The sequence below is a fragment of the Pseudophryne corroboree genome, chromosome 11 (genome assembly GCF_028390025.1).
Source record: "Pseudophryne corroboree isolate aPseCor3 chromosome 11, aPseCor3.hap2, whole genome shotgun sequence".
NCBI classification, from domain to species: Eukaryota; Metazoa; Chordata; class Amphibia; order Anura; family Myobatrachidae; genus Pseudophryne; species Pseudophryne corroboree.
In genome coordinates this window covers 23,001,500-23,029,252 of record NC_086454.1, presented here as the reverse complement: position 1 = coordinate 23,029,252, position 27,753 = coordinate 23,001,500, and the positions used below count along the sequence as shown (strand labels likewise).

General features: G+C 47.1%; 1 long non-coding RNA gene across 2 annotated transcripts in view; it reads right to left on the bottom strand.

The window, feature by feature from the left end:
• The window catches only part of LOC134970359 (uncharacterized), a 193,176-nt gene extending 167,970 nt beyond the window's left edge, over positions 1-25,206 (bottom strand). Inside the window, exon 1 of one of the 2 annotated variants that reach the window (XR_010189765.1) lies at positions 25,124-25,206. This is a non-coding gene — a long non-coding RNA (uncharacterized LOC134970359). Of the gene's footprint in view, positions 1-24,585; positions 24,721-25,123 lie in introns of those variants that run through there. The other variant, XR_010189766.1, reaches the window with a different exon arrangement.
• Between the last annotated feature and the right edge of the window lie 2,547 nt (positions 25,207-27,753).

Below are 27,753 nucleotides of genomic sequence, written 5' to 3'. Positions count from 1 at the left end.
ACTTAGACTGAGACCACCTAGGGTCACGCCTCTGGCTCCGTGGGATCTTGAATTGGTTCTCTTTTTTTCTTCAGTCTTCTGTTTTTGAACCTTTAGAGTCCACGGATTTAAAATATCTCACATGGAAGGTGGTTTTGCTTTTAACACTGGCTTTGGCCAGAAGAGTCTCGGAACTGGAAACTCTCTCCTGTAAATCCGTCAAGCTTATCTGGCTTCATCCAGGCAGCCTCCACAGGCTATTTCAGCACACTCTACTCAGTCGGTTGGCACCTCCTGGGCGACTGCCAGGGGGGTCTCACTGACCCAACTGTGTAGGGCAGCTACTTGGTCAGTCCGACATACCTTCCTTAAGTTTTACTGGTTTGATACATTTGCCGCTTCGGCCTCTCAGTTTGGCCGAGCGGTGCTGCAGGGTTCTCAGCGCTCTCCCGCCCAACAAGGGAGCTCTGGTACGGCCCCACGGTCTTAAGCCTGCCAGTGTCCTCTAGTGGCTGAAGGAGAAAACAGGATTTTGATACTTAATGGTAAATCCTTTCACAGATTCCACAAGGGACACTGGATGCCCACCAGAGGATATGTGTGTGTGTGTGTGCGTGTGCGTGTGCGTGTGCGTGTGTGTGTGTGTGTGTGTGTGTGTGTGGGGGGGGGGGGGGTGTGCATAGAGGGGGAGGAGCCAGTCACAGGTTTAAATTTTTTAAATTCTTAAAATGTCGGCTGCATCTACCACCATCTATACCCCCCCCCTTCCCCCACAGTCTTAAGCCTCCAGTGTCCCCTGTGGAATTGGAGAAAGGGATTTACAGGTAAGTACCAAAGTCCTGTTTTTGTGCAGTCTATGCGTAGCCCAGGACTTACTCAGCCGCTGCGATCACATCAGCCTGTCCGGGACCGGAATTGACATCAGGAACCCGCCCTGCAAACGCCTGGATACGCCTGCGTTTTTCCAACCACTCCCTGAAAACGGTCAGTTGACACCCACAAACGCCCTCTTCCTGTCAATCGGATTTGTCGCACAAACCATCGCTGAGCAGCGATCTGCTTTGTACGCGTACGATGCGCCTGCGCATTTCGGTGCATGTGCAGTTTAGACCTGATCACCCGCTGTGCAAAACGCATCCTAGCGATCAGGTCTGAATTACCCCCATAGGGCCCGATTCATAGGTCAGGGCCGGCTCCAGGCACGTTCGACTGGAGAAACCGAACAGGGCGCCGGCTATTTAAGGGCGGCTGCCCATTTCAAATATGGTGCCGGCCGTCAGCCAATCAGAGCACGCAGACCGGCAGCAGTGGCCTCCTGATTGGCTGCCAGGCCACAAGCTCTGATTAGCTCAAGGACCGGCGCCATATTTGAGATGACCGGCGCTGGAGAGAGAGCAGCCGCAGTGCCGCTGACATCGCGGTGGGTCACGGGTGAGTCCGGTCCGGGGGTTGAGGGCGGGACAGGTGTCCCTTGTCCCTGCTGCCTGCATGTAGCTGAGGGCCCAGGAGCAAAGCTCCCAGACCTCAACACACTGCGCACCGTCCATCCCCGCTGCACTTGGATACAGTTATCTGGCATCCACTGGGGGGGGCATTTATGTATCTGGCAGCACTGCTGGGGGCATTTATGTATCTGGCAGCACTGCTGGGGGCATTTATGTATCTGGCAGCACTGTGGGGACATTTATGTATCTGGCAGCACTGTGGGGGCATTTATGCATCTGGCATCCACTGGGGGGGCATTTATGTATCTGGCAGCACTGCTGGGGGCATTTATGTATCTGGCAGCACTGCTGGGGGCATTTATGTATCTGGCATCCACTGGGGGGGCATTTATGTATCTGGCAGCACTGCTGGGGGCATTTATGTATCTGGCAGCACTGCTGGGGGCATTTATGTATCTGGCAGCACTGTGGGGACATTAATGTATCTGGCATCCACTGGGGGGGGCATTTATGTATCTGGCAGCACTGCTGGGGGCATTTGTGTATCTGGCATGGCACTGCTGGGGTCATATGTGTATCTGGCAGCACTGCTGGGGTCATATGTATATCTGGCAGCACTGCTGGGGTCATATGTATATCTGGCAGCACTGCTGGGGTCATATGTATATCTGGCATGGCACTGCATCAGGGCATATGTGTATCTGGCACTGCACTATTGGGGGCGTATGTATATGTGGCACTCTACTGGAACGTTTTGTGTATCTGACACTATACTGGGGACATTATATGTAAGGAACACTACTGTGGGTGTTATATGTAAGCTGCTAATTGTGTGTGTAGAGGGTGTGTGAAAATAAATATATATTTAGAGTTTTATAATATAAAGTTGCGAGGCCACGCCCACTTTCTCAGGTGCTTCAAAATTTCTCGCTTAGGGTGATAGTAGGTCTGGAGCCGGCCCTGCCATAGGTGGATGTAATGTCGATTGCGGACGCAGTGGAGCAATGTTTTTCTGCTGTGCATGTGCTAGAGCTGTAATGTGCACACACGGCGATGGTTTTGCGGCATGACCACGTACGCACAGAGGATTTATTCACAAAGTGAGTGACAGGTAGTCAGCGCTTGGGGGATGTTGGCTAGAAAAACACAGGCATGTCGGCACGGTTTTATGGGTGTATTACAGTCAGCCGCTGTTAATTCGTACGCAGCTGGAGAGGCCCCGGTGGTTTAAGTGAGACGCTCATTCTGAGACAGTATAGGTTTTCTCCCAGATGCCGTAGTGTGACCGATGTGCGGTTGATGTTTCCGCTCTTATACGCATTTGTTGGATGCGAGACACCATCTGAGTCATTAGCATATTTCCACAAGTCTGCGGTGTATGACATCACAGCTGTGCGGGTGACTGCGCACACCTCTGTACCGCGCCCCCAGATACAGCTTAATGCATCAGGTGGGTGTGGTGCACTGCATAATAGTTACAATGCCAGCGTGAGACAATAATCATGTTTCCCCAGCCAGGATGCACCATTCCGGTAATAATTCACCCTGTTCCAGCCTCCTCAAACACTCCTTGCAGTTATACAGTATAATTTTTGACTTTCATCTTGTGAATGCAGTCTACAGAAATATTGCAAGTAAGCTGTGACTTCACGTGATGGGTGGGTAATTTAAAATCAATATTTAGGGGAGAGTCAATCGTTGCCAGGCTCCCCCCTCCTGGGCGTCTATACAAATGGGCATCCGACGGCGCAATTCAATTGTTTCTCTGTTCGGGAGCCCATTAGAATTTTAGGCGCCTGAAAGCACCAGGTTTGTCCGTGCAAAGCCCATCTAAAGTTCATGTTTGGGTGCCTTGGGCACCCAAACTACGGACTTTTCACACATTTCTTCTCACACCTCGGGAGGCAGCGAGGAAAAAAAAAAAAAGAAAAAGAAAAAAAGAAGGTGTTTGTCGACTTGTTCGGCGCAACAATTGAATTGCTCTGACAAACGCCCATTTGTTTAGATGGCCAGCAGGGGGTGTCCGGAAAATTTTAATCGCCCCCTTATAGACCACCATTGATGAAATCTCAAAATGACAGAGCCTATGACCTGCGGGAATTACTGAGATAGGGACAGCTCAGGAATGGATTGGCGACAGTTTGTAATTCACCAGCATTAAAGAGTGCGCAAAAGTCTCAAACGGTAGCTGTAATAACATATTTAAAGTGAAAATCCACCATTAACCTTACATTTAACTTCTGAATATTTCCTCCTTTTGTCCAATGCAAGCTGCAGACTCCGGATAAAGTTAATCATACACAAATAAAACTGAATAATTTATTTTTATTTCAGAAAAGATAATTGAAATCACGCCACCACAATGTTTTACATTGAAAAACTAATAACGGCTTTAGTACAGCAAAATAAATATTCCTTTGGTCAGTCTCCAACGAAAAAATTTATATCACAGTTTATAGTGAGTTTAGTTATCTTTTGTTCCTTTTTAATAAATTACAAAATGCAGAAAATAAATATTGTGCTGTAAAGAAACGTTTTCAATTTTGCATTCATTGTCCTTGAAGTTTGTTCAAGGGCAATGAATGCATAACTGAAAACTTTTCTTTACAGCAAAATACATTTTTATTTTTATTGTCACTGCTTAGTCTTTGCAAAGGAACATAAGACACCAAGCCGAGCTTGCTATAAACGGTGACATATATTTTGTTTGGAGAATGACCAAAGAGAATACTAAAGACTTTTATTTTTCACTTTCAAAATGAGTTGTCCTATAGAAAACTAATATTTGTCACAAGGCATAGACCCATTAACACATTGATATGTAGTTAAATGGTTAATTGTCTATGTGCTGTCTCTTTACTGTGTGTCATTGTGCATGACTCAACTGTCTACATAACATCACGTCTGAGTAAATATTATTCACCAAACTTAAAAGGTAAGACTGTCTAGACTCCAGGTGTAAGATTTGTTTATATGCCTCTATATAAAAAAATCTGCATGCGCACAAGTCTGCCACTGTGTTATTGGAGCACCATAGTGATATGGATACCTTATTGTATTTACTGTTGTTTGTGTTCCATCATGTGTACGACTCTGGTTTGTAGTCAACGTGTGGACTAACCTCCTTGCTTACATCCGCTACACACCTGCCACTTTGTAGGCATCTACTAATATAACAGAAGTGAACCTCGCTAGTAGAGCACATCACAGAAAAGACAAGAACTTATACTGAACTATGAGAAGGAGATACAATGAGATTGTTGCCAATAGCAATTATAAAATAGTTTTAAATAGAATATTACGGATGGCATAGATATTCCCTTTAGTGACCTTCTACATATGATGAAGAAAATTAAACATTTTTTTCTCTGATCCTTAACCTAACATCGAGCCAATATTATTTAAATAAAATGATCTGCAATATTGGCTAATGATAACATAATGCAGATACATTAATTTGATATAAAACAGGAATAGGATTTGCTTCCATACGCCGAGATTAAGAGGCATTAAGGCCATTACTGACAAGATGAGGCGATATGTGGAAATTCTCTGCATGCAGATTCCATTAGGGTTGGTTGAACAATTCAGATAATTCTTGGACTATCCAGTTGGATAATTGTTTTGATAATGACTGCCATCTTGAAGCACTTTATTAAGCATGGAATGAATAAAATGTCAAAATGAATTCTCCTTGACTGAAGGTTTTTCAAGGCTAACGTTTCAGGATGGCGGAAAGCAGATTCCAGTGCAGCAGGCATACAGACACAGCGAGGTCTGGGAGACACTATACGGCCCTCTATTTTTACCCTACATGCCAACCGTCTGGGGTCAGTTTTGAACATCATTTGAATTATTACACTGATCACCAGACCCTTGCGGGCTTGTCATGCTTCAGCAAGATGCTTTGCTGCGCTTGGCACAGGGTACTATTCCCAATAGTAGTCCACATGGACGGTAAATAAAAAATAAAAATAAAAAACCGTCAACTTTTGTACTGTCTTTTACATGTCAACCTTTTGGCTCCACCAATCTAACGCATGTCGACCTTATTGAATGTCTACATAGTCATTGTCGATCTTTTTAGCACCATTGACTAAATGCATGTCGACCTAAAATCTGCCACCCCCATGGGTCAGCACTATTTTCTGAAGGGCAGTGGCCTAAGGCCACTCCTCCTGTGATATAATCATGCTCCAGCATGACAGGGTCATTATTCTGCCACCTCATTCCCTGCACCCCACCAGTAAGTGCCAGCGGGGTCAGGCAAGAATATGCAGGTTTTTACACTATACAATGTTATATACATGTAGCCCCCTTGCCGTACTGGCCCATGGTGTCCAGGAGCTATACACGCTGGGACCCACACAAGATGACAATTTACTACACCGACTATGTCAAAATGGCCATCAACTGGTTGCTAGTGAGCCATTAGCTCAGTCTGGGAGCGATTTGAGTGATGCGAAAAGGGGCAGAGCCAGTGGACCGTTGGAATGGCGGTAAACGGAAGCATAGGGACTTTTAAAGGGTTGGCTTGGCACCAAATGGCATTCCAGAGACAGAGAAGCGGGGGCTGACTGGGCATAGCCATAGCTAGGAATGTGCGAGTGGTGCCACTGCACAGGGTTCTTTGAGCGGTACCGTCACTACACCACGGTCCCTACATCTGGCTAGCAGGCTGCCTAGAAAAGCAATGAGACCCCTTAAAGTTAGAATTTTGGAACATGTGGGCAATATACGTAATGCCGAGAGGGATCTCATGAATTTTAGAGTCATCTCACCAGTAGCAAGACACTTTCTCCAATCCCACAATGCAGATCCCAGTGGACTTAGGGCCTTTGGGATGAAACATATCAAATTAGGAATACGTGGAGGGAACCTTGATCAGGAACTGTTAAAAACAGAGACTAAGATGATTTTTCTCATGGACACAATGTATCCAAGAGGTCTCAATGAGACCAATAGTTATAGCCCCTTTCTGTGCTAGTTTCCACATACACTACCGTACCAATTAGATAGAATTCTTTGACTTAAGCTGCCTGTGCTTGAGGGATTGCAAGAAGTTAGGCTGTGGCAACCTCAGATATGAAATATGGGATATTGGAAAATTCCATACCATATATATTTGGTCATATTCATAACTACTTTCAAGTTGGGTGAAAAATATGAGCTCGATTTGCTAAAGCTAGAGGAATCTTAAGCAAAGTATTAATACATGTATCACGCACGGCACACATTCATCCTATATTCATTTAAAATATCAGGAATAGTGTATCACAGTAAATAAACAAGCTCATGGGACACCAGTAATGAGTAAAAATCAGAAAAACTTCACATACCCCCTTTTAAATATTTGGGGGCTTCAAATAATGAGTATGGCATTATATTCTGCATATCATCCGGATTTATGTTCAATACCATCAATGCATCATGAGGATAGATCCTGTGACGTAGGGCCTCACATAACTGTCTATCAATAATTGATACTATTAACTCTCTGGTCAAAGGTTGCCTGTAAAGGGGGAATTGTAAGCAGTGTAGCCACGGCAGTCTGATATATTTATTACTCTCAGTGGAAAACTGTCTGTGCCGCCCACTTTCAGACCTTTTACATCTAGCTATATTTAGATTTATATTTAAATTAGTTTGCGAGTGATAAGCCTAAACAGCAAATATTATAGAAATCTTAAGCAATCAATTAGCAGGTGAATCAGGTCAGGTAAAGACGTCTTGATCTATTTATCCACTTAGTCTCCATCAGGACAAATCCTTTGACATAGTGTTGTATAGATATCAAAGATACATTTCTTTATGATCCAGTTGTAATGTATATGTCATTTTTCTGCATATCACATTGATCTCCCGCAAAGGGAGCGCACATTTATTAACTCATTTGTTGTCACGTTGTTTTCTCTTCACACATTTTTCTTTAACACTGTTTTCTTGCACTTTTTACGATTGCAATATTTTCTCTACATAGTGAAGTGGGTAGAGGATCATACATTACATTTGATTTATAACACACATCACATATCGATTATTAAAGTGTTCACGTAGTAACACGGCTTATAGGAGCCACTCATCTCACGCACTTTTATTTTTCTTTTATTATATCTTTCTATATCTTTTTATTGAGGGATTCTTTATGAAATATAAATGTACAATCCAACTCTTATTTTTATTTTTGTTAAACATCAAATGTAGGGCTATCGAACACCACCTGGGTTTATACTGACTTTTTATTAATAATTTATATTAGGATGCTGGACCATTAATAAGAATTCAAATCTTTAAACATATAAATGATGAACAGTTTGAATATAGAAACACAGATGTTTAATCTGGAGCCTAGCTTTAAAGCACTGAAAATAGTGATATGCAGGATGTAATGATCCTAGTGTCCGGGGCTACATATTAAGGGCTTCTGATCATGTGATCTCAGCGACAGGGATCTGTGGATTAATCAGACAACCCTAACAATTGAAAGATAGGAGAATCGGTTCATATCTATTTATTTATTGCCTGACCCTGACTATTTGTGTCAAACTTGACCTTTACTGTAAGCGGAGTGGACAGCAGCGATGTCCGAGATCGGACATGTTAGGATAACCTCTCGGGACACTAGCAGTTAAGTATAGACAATTAAGTTGGAACTAGGAGGAGTTTAATTGCAGATCTCCATATAGGTCCGATAAATGTGGGGATTCATTGTTGGTATGTGTTTATCTTATCCATATGTAGGGTAGATGCAGTGTAAGTTGAATACTGCATTAACTCCAGGATACAGATAGTGACGTCACTATCATGATTACACGATTTAGCAGCGCAATATAATATGGGACAGCCATAATTTGATTCAAAATATCACCTGGGAGTGACGGGCTGACATTGGAAAATGTGGCCACGTGATCACAGGATCAGATGTGATTGGTCCATCTAAATTAATAAATGTCTTGTCAGGATTGGCAGTCGGGTTAAGCCTCGACAAAGCTATATGCGAAATGCGCGCATCGGCATCTTCCTCCACTGAGATGCTCTTGCATTAACTACATTAGCTGTTGAAACCTCAGATATAATAGGGAGCTGGACTACTGCACGGCTAAACGGGATTACCCGTGATCGGACAAATGCCGATTTCATAGGTGCCGTTGCAGCGTGTCTTAGTCTCCCTATCTATCGTATATTGTGTCCACCTTAAATCTATCTGTCAAATTTCTCACATAATAGGAAGCTGGACTACTGCATGGCTAAACGGGATTACCCGTGATCGGACAAATGCCGATTTCATAGGTGCCGCTGCAGCGTGTCTCAATCTCCCAATTTCTTGTGTATTGTGTATATCTTAAATTTATTGATCAAACTCTATATACAACAGGGAGCAGGACTACTGCACGGCTAAACGGTATTACCCATGATCGGACAAATACCGATGTGATAAATGCCACTGCAGCGTGTCTCAACCTCCCAATCTCTCGTGTATTGTATATGTCTGTAACAATACTCTCACCTTTGCAACCCTTAGCCACATGTGTTTTCCGTTATATTGATTATATCAATTATACCAGTTGGCCACTATAGGAGTAAAGGAAATACCAGTATATGAATAATTGAGTGATTAATGATACAATTATTCTTTACAAACCACAAATTGTTTATATCTCTGGGACACTGATCATAGGATTAATAAAAGAATATATGTATTGCCTCTACACATGCTGATTGAGCTAACTCTCTATGCTCCCTACTCCACTTATTTGATGTGGGCCCTGACATTCAGGGATAAAAGAGTTGTATGGTATTAGAAAAATACGGGACTTATTATATGTCCACACAGTAATTTTGAAACATACTATGCCATGCATTCCATCCTTATAGTATGCATTTACCGGGTTTAATATAAGACCAGGTGCATTAACAAGGGGGCAAGTACAGATTGGGCATACGTTGTAGCAGTAGGCAATGCGCAATCAGCCTATGACAATAAAGGATAACTTAAGCAGTGTTCACTTTGTTGTGAATGGGAAGCATCCATTAGTCGTGTCCTTGAGTGCAAGGTGCAAGGTGTGAGACACATCTAAAACCTATGATAGAGACACATATCAGATAGAACACCGAGATTTGAAAGTTTCACAGCAGCCAGCAAATATAGGCATGATATAGTTATATGTGTATATAATAAATCCATTTGATAATTGCAAATTAAACGAATTCCTATTCATCCGTAGTTCTTGCATCCATCTAAGTGGAGATATTTTTAATTCTATCACCTTTCTATCTTAGAGCACTTTAAGTTTTTCTTCATACCTATTTTTATTTTAACCATATATTTCGCTATGCTGACCGATTTACGGTCTCTTAATGTGATAATAAAAGTTATATTTTAATTGACCTTATGTGCACCTTACTTGTACAACCCCATTCTCTTTTGTCTGTAATATACGTTGTTAATTGGTTGTCTTAGGTAGCACCCCCAAGAATGAGGTATATGAATCCCTGAAGTATATATTGGGGTCATTAGAAGTGATCTTCTTCACTTTAATATCTTTGAATACATAATTGGAGAGTGCAGATCCCCTTTGTAGTTTTTGTTGCCTAGAAAAGCACCATACTGCCAGTATTGCTGCGGCAGTGCCAGCTAGAGCGTCCTTTGGACAATCCAGTCACACACCTGCCATCTGTGCAGCTTCCTGGAGCATCCACAGGTTGCTCTAGGCAGTGCTCCACTACCCTGTGCTGACCCTAAGCGCATGCTATCATGATGTCGCATAGAGCCCTGATACTGCATAGGCATGTACAAAAGGAGTGTTGCAAACACATGGTATAATCAAACTGACCAGGGTACTAATTTAGTCACCTCTTCTTAAGCATGGATATCCTTAAAACATGGACTGTTAGGGTGTCTTGAAGACTGAGTATGGGAACGACTGTAGATATTAAATCTATCTATAACCAAAGATCTTGACTGTAGTCCCAGAATTTTGTCCCATTTTCCCCTTATCGTCGCCTCACAAAGCTCTTCTGCCAGTTTTATCCTTATGATATAATCCAGCAATAATAAATCAGATTGGGGAATGGCCCAGTGGCAAGAGCTGGGGGGCTGATATAATGTAGCCAGTGATGGACTGGGGCATAAGAGGCCCACCAGAGGAATACAGTGGTAGGGGCCCACACTTAGAGGTTTGGCTAACCATTATAGCGCATGGTCTGGGCCCCTTGATTAATATATATAGTAAATACCGCTAGTGCATCCATGATAATGTACCAGATTAGTAACAGCAATGCACTGTAGAGAGTACACCATAGTCCTGTGCAGTATAATGTAACATATGTATGATTCATGCGCACAATCTGGAACCTGATCCCTAGAGGAAGGGGTGGGGCCCCAGGCAGTAGGGCCCACCGGGGGTTCCCACCATGTACCCCTGTGGGCCAGGCCAACCCTGAATGTAGCTGTGGCCAGCCTCATTTGGTATGAAGATAAGAAAACCTCAAGATGCTTTTTACTCTTCTACCTACAGTAAATTCTGCGACACCACGTACATTTTATTATTAACAGCACGTTAGTACTTATTAGGCATTTATCCGATTCCTCTCAGCGGCCCTTCTACAAATTATTGGCTCCTTTTCCAAAGCTCTCTGGAGGTTGAGGAGCTCTCAGTGTCCCAAGGACATTGCATAGTACATAGGGGGTAATTCCAAGTTGATCGCAGCAGGAATTTAGTTAGCAGTTGGGCAAAACCATGTGCACTGCAGGGGAGGCAGATGTAACATGTGCAGAGAGAATTAGATTTGGGTGTGGTGTGTTCAATCTGCAATCTAAATTGCAGTGTAAAAATAAAGCAGCCAGTATTTACCCTGCACAGAAATAAAATAACCCACCCAAATCTAACTCTCTCTGCACATGTTAAATCTGCCTCCCCTGCAGTGCACATGGTTTTGCCCAATTGCTAACTAAATTCCTGCTGCGATCAACTTGGAATTACCCCCATAGAGCATGCTCTGCACACTATATAATATCCCTAGAATCAGAGACACCTGATTAAGACAAATTCTGGGGCTGAATACATTCAAGTCTGCATTTCACCTGGTTTTAATCATCCACAGAACCTGTGTACATCATAGGTGTCCCGGATTAAAGGGATGTTATGGAACCTCTAATCTTGTGCCATGTGCCTGTGGTTGTCATGGTAGTACAAACCATTAATAGCAACCTGAAGAAACAAAACAAGAAACAATGGTAAACACCAAGATGCTTCTTGATGCATTCCACCATGATTTATTTCATTGTGGACATGTTTTCATGTGATTGCTGCTATCAGGGCTCATTTATCTATAAGCAGCAATATTGGGGTCATTCCGAGCTGATCGTAACTGTGCTAAATTTAGCACAGCTACGATCATGTTCCCAGACATGCGGGGAAACGCCCAGCACAGGGCAATCCCGCCCCGCATGTCAGTCCGGCACCCCCACACACACACACATGTACAAAAACATCGCACAATGACTATGCTTTTGTACTTGAAGAGTAACTCCCGGCCAGCGCAGCTCCTGAGGATGGCCGGGACTTTCTCGTCGCTGCCCGGGTCGCAGCGGCTGACATGTGACGTCACTGCGTTGGCCGGACCCCGCCCCCAAAACGGCGGCTAAACACCGCCGTGCCACCTCCTCCCAGTGAACGCCTCTGCCCGTCAATCAGGCAGAGGCGATCGCTAGGAAAGGATGTCTGGCATGCTCCGGCGCACTGTGGCGCTGGCGCATGCGCAGTTCCGACCCGATTGCTGCGCTGCAGACAACGGCAGCGTGTGATCGGGTCGGAATGACCCCCTGTGTGCTAATTGCATGCACATTGCTATGGAACTGAAACCACTGCATCAGTGCAGCATTCCCGACATAGGGAAACGTAGCAGGAATTAAAAAGGTTTATCCTAAGCCCACCTCACAGTCAGGGTCGGCTCTACCATTAGGCAGCTTTAGGGTGGCTGCCTAGGGGCGCCGGCCACTGAAGGGCACCACTGAATTCATCTTGCAAAAAATGAAGGATGTCTCTGTATGCGGGTCAGTAATGAACTTTCAGATGAAGGCATGGAACGCAATAAGAGGCATACAAATAAATATATGACGCCAGAATCCCGACAGCCGAGATCCAGAATGTATGCCGGGGAGGGTTAGGATAAGGATAAGGGGAAAGGTTATCTAATGTCATTCAGAATGTCCGTATTATGGGGGGTAATTCCAAGTTGATCGCAGCAGGAACTTTGTTAGCAGTTGGGCAAAACCATGTGCACTGCAGGGGAGGCAGATGTAACATGTGCAGAGAGTTAGATTTGGGTGGGTGATATTGTTTCTGTGCAGGGTAAATACTGGCTGCTTTATTTTTACACTGCAATTTAGATTTCAGATTGAATACACCCCACCCAAATCTAACTCTCTCTGCACATGTTATATCTGCCCCCCCTGCAGTGCACATGGTTTTGCCCAACTGCTAAATTCCTGCTGCGATCAACTCAGAATTACCCCCTATAATGGTTGGGATGGCGCTGTTGGTTTTCTGACCAGCGGCATCCCATACCCAACCCCAATTAAATATCCCTACCAGACCCCATATACAGTATTATAGAGTATATAAAGAATAGATGGCACTCAAGGTTTTTACAGTGAAAGTATATTGTGAACCAAGTCACAAAATTTTGTGGACCGTATGTGACAATATATTTATCACTTTAAAAGTCCTTGAGTGCTGTCCCTTTTCTCTATATATGTATAACTAGGTGATTCATTGTGCCCTACGGGCGCTCTTCCCACCGTCGTAAGGGGCTACGCCCCCTTAACCCTTGCACACCCTTGTGGCGTGCAATATTTTTATTATATGGAATATTACCTCTAATCATAATTGTGTGAGTGGTTAAATATTGCACGGACAAAGGGCGTGCAATGGTTAAGGGGTGAAAGTCCCTTGCAACGGCGTAAACAGCGCACGCAGGGCCTGGTGAATCACCTAGTAGGTGTTTTGGTTGGGGGAGTAGGGGGTGCGGGGAAGAGGCGGATGGGATCCTGGGGTGCCACGGGAGGGGCGGTTGCGGTGGTGCCGCAGGTGGGGGAGGGAGCGTGGGTGCCGCGGGTGGTGGTCCGGAGCCGCTGCGGGTGGGGGAGGGGCGGATGCGGTTGTGCGGCGGGAGGTACGGGTGCGGGGTCGCTGCGGGTGGGGGAGGGGGTCCGGAGCTATCGCAGGTGCTGGAGGGGGTGTGTGAGTGTGCCGCGGATGGGGCCCGGAGGTACTGTGAGTGGGGGAGGGGCGGGTAATACTTATCCTGCTTCTCCTCCTGGAAGCAGCTAAGCTGCTGTCCTCCCTTTGGCAGTGGCTCTCCCGGAGACTCGCACAGCAACCAGTCACTATTATTCGCGCCAGTGTCCCAATGCGCCACTTTACAGGGAAGAAGATGCACTCAATAAACTACAGCTCCCAGCAGCCCTAAGGGCTGGAATGCTTTGGCGCTAAGGGCTGCTGGGAGCTGTAGTTTATTTAGTGCGTCCACTTCCCTGTAATGCGGCGCATTGGGACACTGGTGCTAACAATAGTGACTGGCTGGCAGAACTGAGTGACTGGCTGAATCAATGTAAAAGGTGAGAGTGCTGTGCAGTGTCAGTGACACTACACTCAGGCCCGGCGCTTGCCGCTCAGCAAAGGGATGCAGTGCAGGGAGGCACCAGGAAGGAGAGGCGTTCTCCCTGCTCTGCATCCCTGTGCTGAGCTGCTGCTGCTATTCCTGCTGCTGGATGCTGTCACACATGCAGCGGCACCGGAAGCACAAAACCTTTTCTCCCCTTGGCGCCGGCAGCACAAAGCCTCCTCTCCCCCTCGCCTCCCCTGTGTGACATTCAGTGGCCGGGAGATAAGCAAAGTGGGCGGGGCTTGATGGGAGTAAGGGGCGGAGCTACACAGGACCATGCTGCAGCAGGAGGATGAGCTGCTACAGCTTTGGCCAGCCAGACTTCATTAGATAAGTGTCTGGAAAGCGAGTGAGTGTGTGTGTGTGTGTGTGTGTGTGTGTGTGTGTGTGTGTGTGTGTGTGTGTGTGTGTGTATATACAGTGTCTGTGTATACTGTATATATGTGTGACTGTGTATGTGTGTAATGTATGTACAGTATGTGTGTGTGTGTGTGTTTGTATATATATATATATGTGTGTCTGTTGTGTGTGTGTGTGTGTGTGTGTGTGTGTGTATGTGTGACTGCTGCATAATGTGTGTAAGCGTCACTGGTACAGGGGGCGTTACGTGTGTAAGGGACACTGGTACAGGGGGAATTACATGTGTAAGCGGCACTGGTACAGGGGGCATTACGTGTGTAAGGGATACTGGTAGAGGGGGTATTACGTGTGTAAGCGTCACTGGCACAGGGGGGCGTTACATGTGTAAGCGTCACTGGTACAGGGGGCCTTACGTGTGTAAGAGTCACTGGTACATGGAGCATTACGTGTGTAAGTGGTACTGGTAGAGGGGGCATTACGTGTGTAAGCGTCACTGGTACAGGGGGCGTTATGTGTGTAAGCGGTACTGGTAGAGGGGGCATTACGTGTGTAAGCGTCACTGGTACAGTGGGCGTTACGTGTGTAAGAGTCACTGGCACAGGGGGGGGGCGTTACGTGTGTAAGCGTCACTGGCACAGGGGGCCTTACGTGTGTAAGCGTCACTGGTACAGTGGGCGTTACGTGTGTAAGCGGCACTGGTACAGGGGGCATTACGTGTCTAAGCGGCACTGGTACAGAGGGCATTACGTGTGTAAGCGTCACTGCTACAGGGGGCATTACGTGTATAAGCGTCACTGCTACAGGGGGTGTTACTTGTGTGAGCGTCACTGGTACAGGGGGGGTGTGACATGTGTAAGCGTCACTGGTTCAGGGGACATTACATGTGTAAGCGTCATTGGTTCAGGGGACATTACATGTGTAAGCGTCTCTGGTACAGGGGGGGGCGTTACGTGTGTAAGCATCACTGGTACAGGGGGCCTTACGTGTGTAAGCGTCACTGGTACAGGGGGCGTTACGTGTGTAAGCGGCACTGGTACAGGGGGCGTTACGTGTGTAAGCGGCACTGGTACAGAGGGCATTATGTGTTTAAGCGTTACTGCTACAGGGGGCATTACGTGTATAAGCGTCACTGCTACAGGGGGTGTTACTTGTGTAAGCGTCACTGCTACAGGGGGTGTTACTTGTGTAAGCGTCACTGGTACAGGGGTCATTATGTGCGCTGTGCGTTTGTAAAGTATGCAAGGGTGCAAATATATAGTTTGCAAGGGGGCGCCGAACACCCTAGCACCGGCCCTGACTGCACACCCACTGCACTGCACTGCACAGCACTGTCACCTTTTACATTGATTCAGCGTCCATACATTACCCTCCGCGATATCAGCCACTCCATCCGTTACATTAGCCATCTCGGGGCTTCCAGGCCAGCAGGCCAGGTGCTGTGTTGCGGAGTCATGGCCTCTGGGGATCTAGGCGTGGCTGTGGCGGGGAGGCACTTCTGAGACATCACGCGCAGAGGAGGCTCCGGGGCTCAGAGAGTATGCGGCGCAGGGAGGGCTATGAAAGCCTTCTGCTTCGCCGCTTTCATACACATCTATGCCGGTGGCCGCAGCAGCTTTTGTTCCACCTGCGCCGCCGCTAGGGAGTGGGGATTGTTGATGCCGGAGGGGGCAGGCGGACTGGCAGCAGGACATAGGATGCTGCAGTAAAAGGATGTTTTTTCCCTATCTACAGCACAGAGACTTGCTGCAGATGCAGTGGCATACCCTCCAGCTGCACCTTTTTGCCAGGTACAGTCTCTTTTTTTTATGGTCTGTACCGATTTTGACTCTCCAAGCTTCCATTGAAAGTATAGGAAAAGGGGCGTGGTCACGGCCCTGTACCCGTGGCCACGCCCCCTTTTCGAATTTGCATCAATGTTTATGGGTACATTGGCCCTCATTCCGAGTTGTTCGCTCGTTATTTTTCTTCGCATCGGAGCGATTAGTCGCAAACAGCGCATGCGCAATGTTCGCAGTGCGCCTGCGCCAAGTAAATTTGCACAAAAGTTTGGTATTTTACTCACGGCCTAACAAAGTTTTTTCATCGTTCTGCTGATCGTAGTGTGATTGACAGGATGTGGGTGTTTCTGGGCGGAAACTGGCCGTTTTATGGGAGTGTGCGGAAAAACGCAGGCGTTGCAGGGAAAAACGCGGGAGTGGCTGGAGAAACGGGGGAGTGTCTGTACGAACGCTGGGTGTGTTTGTGACGTCAAACCAGGAACGAAAAGGACTGAACTGATCGCAGTGGCAGAGTAAGTCTGGAGCTACTCAGAAACTGCAAATAAATTTCTGTTCGCAATTCTGCTAATCTTTCGTTCGCAATTCTGCAAAGCTAAGATTCACTCCCAGTAGGCGGCGGCTTAGCGTGTGCATTTCTGTAAAATAAGATTTTACTCACCGGTAAATCTATTTCTCGTAGTCCGTAGTGGATGCTGGGAACTCCGTAAGGACCATGGGGAATAGACGGGCTCCGCAGGAGACTGGGCACTCTAAAAGAAAGATTAGGTACTATCTGGTGTGCACTGGCTCCTCCCTCTATGCCCCTCCTCCAGACCTCAGTTAGGACACTGTGCCCGGAAGAGCTGACACAATAAGGAAGGATTTTGAATCCCGGGTAAGACTCATACCAGCCACACCAATCACACCGTATAACTCGTGATACTATACCCAGTTAACAGTATGAAATATAACTGAGCCTCTCAACAGATGGCTCAACAATAACCCTTTAGTTAGGCAATAACTATATACAAGTATTGCAGACAATCCGCACTTGGGATAGGCGCCCAGCATCTACTACGGACTACGAGAAATAGATTTCCCGGTGAGTAAAATCTTATTTTCTCTGACGTCCTAGTGGATGCTGGGAACTCCGTAAGGACCATGGGGATTATACCAAAGCTCCCAAACGGGCGGGAGAGTGCGGATGACTCTGCAGCACCGAATGAGAGAACTCAAGGTCCTCCTCAGCCAGGGTATCAAATTTGTAAAATTTAGCAAACGTGTTTGCCCCTGACCAAGTTGCAGCTCGGCAAAGTTGTAAAGCCGAGACCCCTCGGGCAGCCGCCCAAGATGAGCCCACTTTCCTTGTGGAATGGGCTTTTACCGATTTAGGATGCGGCAATCCAGCCGCAGAATGCGCCAGCTGAATTGTGCTACAAATCCAGCGAGCAATAGTCTGCTTAGAAGCAGGAGCACCTAGTTTGTTGGGTGCATACAGGATAAAAAGCGAGTCAGTTTTCCTGACTCCAGCCGTCCTGGAAACATACATTTTCAAGGCCCTGACTATGTCCAGTAACTTGGAATCTTCCAAGTCCCTAGTAGCCGCAGGCCGTACAATAGGTTGGTTCAAGTGAAAAGCTGATACCACCTTAGGGAGAAACTGGGGACGAGTCCTCAATTCTGCCCTATCCATATGGAAACTCAGATAAGGGCTTTTACATGACAAAGCCGCCAATTCTGACACACGCCTGGCCGAAGCCAAGGCCAATAACATGACCACTTTCCACGTGAGATATTTCAAATCCACAGTTTTAAGTGGCTCAAACCAATGTGATTTCAGGAAACTCAACACCACGTTGAGATCCCAAGGTGCCACAGGAGGCACAAAAGGGGGCTGAACATGTAGCACTCCCTTTACAAATGTCTGAACTTCAGGCAGTGAAGCCAGTTCTTTCTGGAAGAAAATCGACAGAGCCGAAATCTGGACCTTAATGGAACCCAATTTTAGGCCCATAGTCACTCCCGACTGTAGGAAGTGCAGAAAACGACCCAACTGAAATTCCTCAGTAGGGGCCTTCCTGGCCTCACATCACGCAACATATTTTCGCCAAATACGGTGATAATGGTTTGCGGTTACTTCTTTCCTAGCTTTTATCAGCGTAGGAATGACATCCTCCGGAATGCCCTTTTCCTTTAGGATCCGGAATTCAACCGCCATGCCGTCTAACGCAGCCGCGGTAAGTCTTGGCTGTAGCAGATCCTGTCTGAGCGGTAGAGGCCATGGGTCCTCTGATATCATTTCTTGAAGTTCTGGGTACCAAGCTCTTCTTGGCCAATCCGGAACCACGAGTATCGTTCTTACTCCTCGCCTTCTTATTATTCTCAGTACCTTTGGTATGAGAGGCAGAGGAGCGAACACAGAAACCGACTGGTACATCCACGGTGTCACTAGAGCGTCCACAGCTATCGCCTGAGGGTCCCTTGACCTGGCGCAATATCTCTTTAGCTTTTTGTTGAGGCGGGACGCCATCATGTCCACCTGTGGCCTTTCCCAACGGTTTACCAACAGTTGGAAGACTTCTGGATGAAGTCCCCACTCTCCCGGGTGTAGGTCGCGTCTGCTGAGGAAGTCTGCTTCCCAGTTGTCCACTCCCGGAATGAACACTGCTGACAGTGCTAAAACGTGATTTTCCACCCATCGGAGAATCCTTGTGGCTTCTGCCATCGTCATCCTGCTTCTTGTGCCGCCCTGTCGGTTTGCATGGGCGACTGCCGTGATGTTGTCTGATTGGATCAGTACCGGCTGGTTTTGAAGCAGGGGCCTTGCCTGACTTAGGGCATTGTAAATGGCCCTCAGTTCCAGAATATTTATGTGTAGGGACGACTCCTGACTTGACCAAAGTCCTTGGAAATTTCTTCCCTGTGTGACTGCCCCCCAGCCTCGAAGGCTGGCATCCGTGGTCACCAGGACCCAGTCCTGTATGCCGAATCTGCGGCCCTCTAGAAGAAGAGCACTCTGCAGCCACCACAGCAGAGACACCCTGGTCCTTGGAGACAGGGTTATCAGCCGATGCATCTGAAGATGCGATCCCGACCACTCTTCCAAGAGGTCCCACTGAAAGGTTCTTGCATGGAACCTGCCGAATGGAATTGCTTCGTATGAAGCTACCATTTTTCCGAGGATTCGTGTGCAGTGATGCACCGATACCTGTTTTGGTTTCAGGAGGTCTCTGACTAGAGATGACAGCTCCTTGGCTTTCTCCTGCGGGAGAAACACTTTTTTCTGTTCTGTGTCCAGAACCATCCCCAGGAACAGTAGGCGTGTGGAAGGAACCAGCTGTGGAATGTTTAGAATCCATCCGTGCTGTTGTAGCACTTCCCGAGATACTGCTATTCCGACCAACAACTGCTCCTTGGACCTCGCCCTTATAAGGAGAACGTCCAAGTACGGGATAATTAAAAACTCCCTTTTTTCGAAGGAGTATCATCATTTCTGCCATTACCTTGGTAAACACCCTCGGTGCCGTGGACAGTCCAAACGGCAGTGTCTGGAATTGGTAATGGCAATCCTGTACCACAAATCTGAGGTACTCCTGGTGAGGATGGTAAATGGGGACATGCAGGTAAGCATCCTTGATGTCCAGGGATACCATGTAATCCCCCTCGTCCAGGCTTGCAATAACCGCCCTGAGCGATTCCATCTTGAACTTGAATTTTGTTATGTATGTGTTCAAGGATTTCAAATTTAAAATGGGTCTCACCGAACCGTCCGGTTTCGGTACCACAAACAGTGTGGAATAGTAACCCCCTCCTTGTTGAAGTAGGGGCACCTTGACTATCACCTGCTGGGAATACAGCGTGTGAATTGCCTCTAGCACAGCCTCCCTGCCCGAGGGAGTTGTCGGCAAGGCAGATTTGAGGAAAACGGCGGGGGGGAGACATCTCGAACATCTCGAATTCCAGCTTGTACCCCTGAGATACTACTTGAGCGAGCCCACTGATCGCTGACATTTTTGAGGCGGCCCCCCACCGTACTTGGCTACGCCTGTGGAGCCCCCGCGTCATGCGGTGGGCTCAGAGGAAGCGGGGGAAGAATTTTGATTCTGGGAACTGGCTGACTGGAGCAGCTTTTTTCCCTCTTCCCTTGTCTCTGTGCAGAAAGGAAGTGCCTTTGACCCGCTTGCTTTTCTGAAGCCAAAAGGACTGTACCTGATAATACAGTGCTTTCTTAGGCTGTGAGGAAACCTGAGGTAAAAAAATTTCTTCCCAGCTGTTGCTGTGGATACGAGGTCCCAGAGACCATCCCCAAACAATTCCTCACCCTTATAAGGCAGATCTATGTGCCTTTTAAAGTCAGCATCACCTGTCCAGTGTCGGGTCTCTAATACCCTCCTGACAGAATGGACATTACATTAATTCTGGATGCCAGCCGGTAAAATATCCCTCTGTGCATCCTTCATATATAAGACGACGTCTTTAATATGCTCTTATGTTAGCCAACTAGTATCCCTGTTTGACAGGGTCACAGACCACGCTGCAGCAGCAATATCTGCAGGTCTCAGTCTAGTACCTGAGTGTGTAAATACAGACTTCAGGATAGCCTCCTGCTTTTTATCAACAGGTACCTTCAAAGTGGCCGTATCCTAAGACGGCAGTGCCACCTTTTTTGACAAACGTGTGAGCGCCTTATCCACCCTAGGGGATATCTCCCAGCGTAACTTATCCTCTGGCAGGAAAGGGTACGCCAACAGTAACTTTTTAGAAATTACCAGTTTCTTATCGGGGGAACCCACGCTTTTTCACACACTTCATTCACTCATCTGATGGGGGAACAAAAAACACTGCCTGCTTTTTCTCCCCAAACATAAAACCCTTTTTCAGTGGTACTTGGGTTAATGTCAGAAATGTGTAACACATTTTTTATAGCCGGGATCAAGTCACGGATGTTCCTAGTGGATTGTGTATATGTCTCAACCTCGTCGACACTGGAGTCAGACTCCGTGTCGACATCTGTGTCTGCCATCTGAGGGAACGGGCGTTTTTGAGCCCCTGATGGCCTTTGAGACGCCTGGGCAGGCGCGGGCTGAAAAGCCGGCTGTCCCATAGCTGTTACGTCATCCAGCCTTTTATGTAAGGAGTTGACACTGTCGGTTAATACCTTCCACCTATCCATCCGCTCTGGTGTCGGCCCCACAGGGGGCGACATCACATTTATCGGCATCTGCTCCGTCACCACATAAGCCTCCTCATCAAAACATGTCGACACAGCCGTACCGACACACCGCACACACACAGGGAATGCTCTGAGGACAGGACCCCACAAAGCCCTTTGGGGAGACAGAGAGAGAGAGTATGCCAGCACACACCAGAGCGCTATATAATGTGGGGATTAACACTATAACTGAGTGAATTTTCCCCAATAGCTGCTTGTATATACAATATTGCGCCTAAATTTAGTGCCCCCCCTCTCTTTTTAACCCTTTGAGCCTGAAAACTACAGGGGAGAGCCTGGGGAGCTGTCTTCCAGCTGCACTGTGAAGAGAAAATGGCGCCAGTGTGCTGAGGGAGATAGCTCCGCCCCTTTTTCGCAGACTTTTCTCCCGCTTTTTTATGGATTCTGGCAGGGGTATTTATCACATATATAGCCTCTGGGGCTATATATTGTGATTATTTTGCCAGCCAAAATGTTTATATTGCCCTCAGGGCGCCCCCCCCCCCCCCCCCCCCTCAGCGCCCTGCACCCATCAGTGACCGGAGTGTGAAGTGTGTATGAGGAGCAATGGCGCACAGCTGCAGTGCTGTGCGCTACCTTGGTGAAGACTGAAGTCGCCGCTTTTCCGGACCATCTTCATGCTTCTGGCTCTGTAAGGGGGACGGCGGCGCGGCTCCGGGAACGAACACCAAGGACGGGTCCTGCAGTCGATCCCTCTGGAGCTAATGGTGTCCAGTAGCCTAAGAAGCCCAAGCTAGCTGCAAGCAGGTAGGTTCGCTTCTTCTCCCCTTAGTCCCTCGTTGCAGTGAGCCTGTTGCCAGCAGGTCTCACTGTAAAATAAAAAACCTAAAATATACTTTCTTTCTAGGAGCTCAGGAGAGCCCCTAGTGTGCATCCAGCTCGGCCGGGCACAGAAATCTAACTGAGGTCTGGAGGAGGGGCATAGAGGGAGGAGCCAGTGCACACCAGATAGTACCTAATCTTTCTTTTAGAGTGCCCAGTCTCCTGCGGCGCCCGTCTATTCCCCATGGTCCTTACGGAGTTCCCAGCATCCACTAGGACGTCAGAGAAAAAGTAGCTAGCGAGCGAACAACTCGGAATGAGGGCCATTGTTGGAGGGTATGTTGCTGCAGATACAGTGGGCCTATTTTGGGGTGTGGACCTGGAGCTGCAGCTCCATCAGTACCATTGCTAATCCTGCTCTGTGAAAAGTGAAACACAGCAGGCAAAGGGCAGAGCCTCCCATTGGATGTAACCTGTGTGGGAGGGCGTTTCTCGCCCAATCAGCTGTGGACTGGGTGTGATAGACCTGCCACTAACCCAATGAGAGCTCCTAGCCACGCCCAGCGTTAGAGACCCAGGCACAGAATCACAGGGCTATTATATAGGAGATGATGCAACTCACTCCAGTCCACTTAGTGGCCACCTGCATCTCTCCTCCGAGAGGTGGTGTTGGTAGGGTTTGTAGGTTAGGGGGTGCTAGGCTGAAGCGTTGCCTAGGGTGCAGAGAGACCTTGCACCGGCCCTGCTCACAGTGGGGAGTTCTTTTGCCGAGACCCTTACTCTTTTTTCAATATAGGAGGGTCCCAATACTTGCGTTACTAGGGTCCTCAGATGGACACCGTAGTGTTGTCGCTATGGGGTCTATTTACGAAGCAGTGAAAAGAGTGGAGAAGTGAGCCAGTGGAGAAACAATCAGCTGCTACTTACAAATTTGTAGATTGCACTTGATGGGGGGTATTCAATTGTTTGAAAAGTCAGTTGGATGTCTGTTTTTTTCCTACCTAATAGACGCCCAACCGACTTTTCAAACAATTGAATTCCCCCAGATAAATGTTACCTCAATGCTGATTGGTTGCCATGGGCAACTTCTCCAATGTTTTCACTGCTTCATGAATAAACCTATTTGTGTTCGGCAAAGGCACCGTATTCCCCTAATCCACTTCTTGCCCAGGCCTTACCGAGGGTATAATCACAAGAGTGAGGGGACAGAGGGTCTGCCTTTATTACACGCCACGTTTCTGTGTTTGAATATTTGGAATGCAGGGGTATTTGTTTGCGTTTCGATAAGCTGACCCATGTTCCTAGATCATACAAACGCCGTCACGATGAAAGGACTTTCCAGATTATTTATAGTATAGGCTTCTTGTACACAAAGGTGCACTTGCACAAAAACATGACATCACAAAATGTCATATGAGCTACAGGGGGTGTATGGCCATTAATGGGGGTTAGTACTAACATACAGGGGGTAATTCAGATCTGATCGCTGGCGCTAACTTTGCTGTTCTCCGTTCTCAGTCGCCGCCCCCGGGAAAAGTGTAAATTTACCATGTGTATGCCGAGCTGCAAAAATCCAGTATGTGTGCGCAGCCCAGGACTTACTCCTGCAGTGCGATAAGAACAGGCTGATCGGGCCCGGAGCCGACGTCACACACCCTGCCTGAAAACGCTTGGGCACGCCTGCGTTTTTCTGGACATTCCCCGTAAACAGTCAGTTATCACCCACAAACAGCTTCCTCCTGTCAATCACCTTGCGAACAATCTGAATTTTCGCACCATCCTGTCGCTGACGCCAGTTGTTGTTGGCCAACATGTGTGCGCATTGCGGGGCATACGCATCAGGTCTGAATCACCCCCACAGTTCAGTAACCTATAACAGCAGCACCTCCTACCTCTATGACTGTTATTATTACCCAGGTGTGTCTTATCATTGGGTCCAGTTGTAAAGCTCAGTGGAATTTGCTGCGTTATATAAGAAACTGTTAAATAGTACATTGCATATCATTAGTCTGCAGTGGAATACTATGATCAGTGGCTGCAGTGTTACAGCACTGAGCACTAGAGATACTGTAGCACACAGCCGTCACTGTACCGTCCTGAGTGGCAGCGTCACAGTGATCCCAGGTGTAAGTGTCAGATCGCATATAGGCCAAAGAACTGCATGTGTAACTCATATACTTGGTTTAATTCATTGCTCACTATCCTGTACCCCTTGACACAGGGTAACAGGGTCAGCCGCATGTCACAGAGGTAAATAAATCATGCATGCTGTAATCAGGTACATACCTGTACAATTGTACATACCCGCACAGTACCAATTCCAGGTATGTACAGTGCACCTGTATGAGTACAGCATCAGTCACCTGTAGTCACTACTTACTTTTGTTGTGTCCAGGACAGAACTCTGCTGGGCTGGTGTCAGTGAGAGACTGCAGGCACCGAGGCTGGAGACTGTGTGTGGCCCATGGCTTGTAATTACCCAGCTGGTGCTAGTAGGGTGCAGGTCAACAATCAACCAACCACCTGTGTGCAACACATTGCAACCACTAGGTGGCAATAGTGGTCTGATCAGCCACTGTATACACATCCACTTACAGGAGAAGAAGCATTTGCAAGCAATATTACTGATGCATTTATATCAGACACATTCTTAAGAGGACTGCAACTGGGTCATTCGTTTAATCAGTATATACGAGTTACGCATGCAGATTGGAGTCACCTGACTGCAAATATTAAATCTCATACTGTAAAGGGGCCCTATTGTATATCTGCTGTCACTTCTGGTTATGGGGGAAATGCTGACTTCATCAGATCTGCCACCCGCCTCTTTCAACACTGTGATAGATTGATTTAGTTAATTTAATGCATAAAAAAATACCAATATTTTTCTTCCCTCCGGGCAACTGGGACAAACTTACGCCACTGCTCCCAACACAACCTCTTGCAGGAGGGCCAGAATGCTCTGCTCCTGGACTTCCCAGGTGATTACCATCACCTGTGCTGAAACACCTTTCTTATCCATTACCCTGTTCAACACAGGTGCCAGCAATCATACATTAGGAGGGAAGTCCAGGAGCAGAGCATTGTGTCCCTCCTGGAGAGGGTCATGTTGGGAGGTATGGTATGTGCAAAGCGTGTACGCATGCTAGGAATGTAATGCATACTTGCCTACCTGACCCTCTCCATGAGGGAGAAAATGCTCTGTACCTGGACTTTCCTGGTAATGTATGATTGCCATCACCTGTGGTGAGCTAGGTAATTGATAAGAAAGGTGTTTCACCTCAGGTGATGGCAATCATACATTACCAGGAAAGTCCAGGAACAGAGCATTTTCTCCCTCATGGAGTGGGTCAGGTAGGCAAGTATGATGTAATGTATGCCCACACTTCCATGTGTACGCTCTGTTTGCTATTGGTCATCATCTTGGATGGCCGCTTACACCTACCCTATACTATACTGATGGGCACACAGAGATATTTCAACCTTCAAAAGAACATTACACTTAATTTCATGGATTAAAAACCAGAAAAATCCTGGGAACGGCCACATCACACCCCAAAATGCCCACAGATGCCCATCAATTGCTTCGGAATAGTCCCACGTGCCCTCTGACCTCCTCCTCCACAAACTGCACTCACATGTACTCCAAAACTCCAGCACATGCCCCCCCCCCACAAGGCCACACCTAGGGTTACCACCTCATCCATTTAATTCTGGACATATATTAATTACACAGGTTCTGTGGCTGATTAAAACCAGGTGAAGTGGAGCCAGCCACAAAACCTGTGTAATTAATGTGTCCAGAATTAAATGGATGAGGTGGTAACCCTAGGTGTGGCCTTGTGAAAAGGGCCATGGCTTCACAGGAAGCCCCACTCTGATGTCACTATGGGGGTGTGGCCTAATGGGAAGCCCCTGATTACCTCGCCCCAGAGGCGTGTCCAGCATCCCCACAGTCTAATGCCTGCAATACCAGCTCCTTCTCAGTGACAGGAGACCAGAGGCGGATTGGCCATAGGGTTTACAGGGAAGATTCCCGGTGGGCCGACGCACCAGTGGGGGCCTGTTTTGTTTGAGGACATGTGGTCCTTTTTATAGACATACTGAATAAGATGCAAAATAATTGGCATATATGAAAATTACTTTGCCACTTAGCCTGTGATTGCAGATGATCTGCCTGCTTGGCTGACATATAAGATTGAGGCCCTCATTCCGAGTTGTTCGCTAGTTGCTTTCGTTCGCAGCGCGGTGATTAGGTAAAAAAGCAGCATTTCTGCGCATGCGTATGGGGCGCAGTGCGCACGCGCGACGTACTTTCACAAAATTCGATGCAGTTTCACACGAGGTCTAGCGACGCTTTTCAGTCGCACCGTTGGCCGCAGAGTGATTGACATGAAGTGGGCGTTTCTGGGTGGTAACTGACCTGTTTCGGGGAGTGTGCGTAAAAACGCAGGCGTGATGGATAAAAACGCAGGAGTGGCTGGGAAAACGTAGGCGTGGCTGGCCGAACGCAGGGCGTGTTTGTGACGTCAAAACAGGAACCAAACAGACTGAAGTGATTGCTAGCTAGGAGTAAGTCTCGAGCTACTCAGAAACTGCACAATCTTTTTTTGTAGCAGCACTGCGATCCTTTCATTCGCACTTATGCTAAGCTAAGATACACTCCCAGAGGGCGGCGGCTTAGCATTTGCACTGCTGCTAAAAGCAGCTAGCGAGCGATCAACTCGGAATGATCACCAAAATAATTATAGAGATTATTAGTGTTATAGAGATAGTGTCAGCGTTATAGGGATAGGGTCAGCGTTATAGGGATAGTGTCAGCGTTATAGGGATAGTGTCAGCGTTATAGGGATAGTGTCAGCGTTATAGGGATAGTGTCAGCGTTATAGGGATAGTGTCAGCGTTATAGGGATAGTGTCAGCGTTATAGAGATAGTGTCAGCGTTATAGGGATAGTGTAAGTGTTATAGGAATAGTGTCAGTGTTATAGGGATAGGGGTCAGTGTTATAGGGATAGTGTCAGCGTTATAGGGATAGTGTCAGCGTTATAGGGATAGGGTCAGTGTTATAGGGATAGAGTCAGTGTTATAGGGATAGAGTCAGCGTTATAGTGATAGGGTCAGCGTTATAGGGATAGGGTCAGCGTCATAGTGATAGGGTCAGCGTTATAGGGATAGGGTCAGCGTTATAGGGACAGGGTCAGCGATATAGGGATAGAGTCAGTGTTATAGGGATAGTGTCAGTGTTATAGGGATAGGGTCAGTGTTATAGGGATAGGGTCAGCGTTATAAAGATAAGGTCAGCGTTATAGGGATAGTGTCAGCGTTATAGGGATAGTGTCAGCATTATAGGGATAGAGTCAGTGTTATAGGGATAGTGTCAGTGTTATAGGGATAGTGTCAGCGTTATAGGGATAGGGTCAGCGTTATAGAGATAGGGTCAGCGTTATAGGGATAGTGTTAGTGTTATAGGGATAGTGTCAGTGTTATAGAGATAGTGTCAGCGTTATAGGGATAGGGTCAGCGTTATAGGGATAGTGTCAGTGTTAT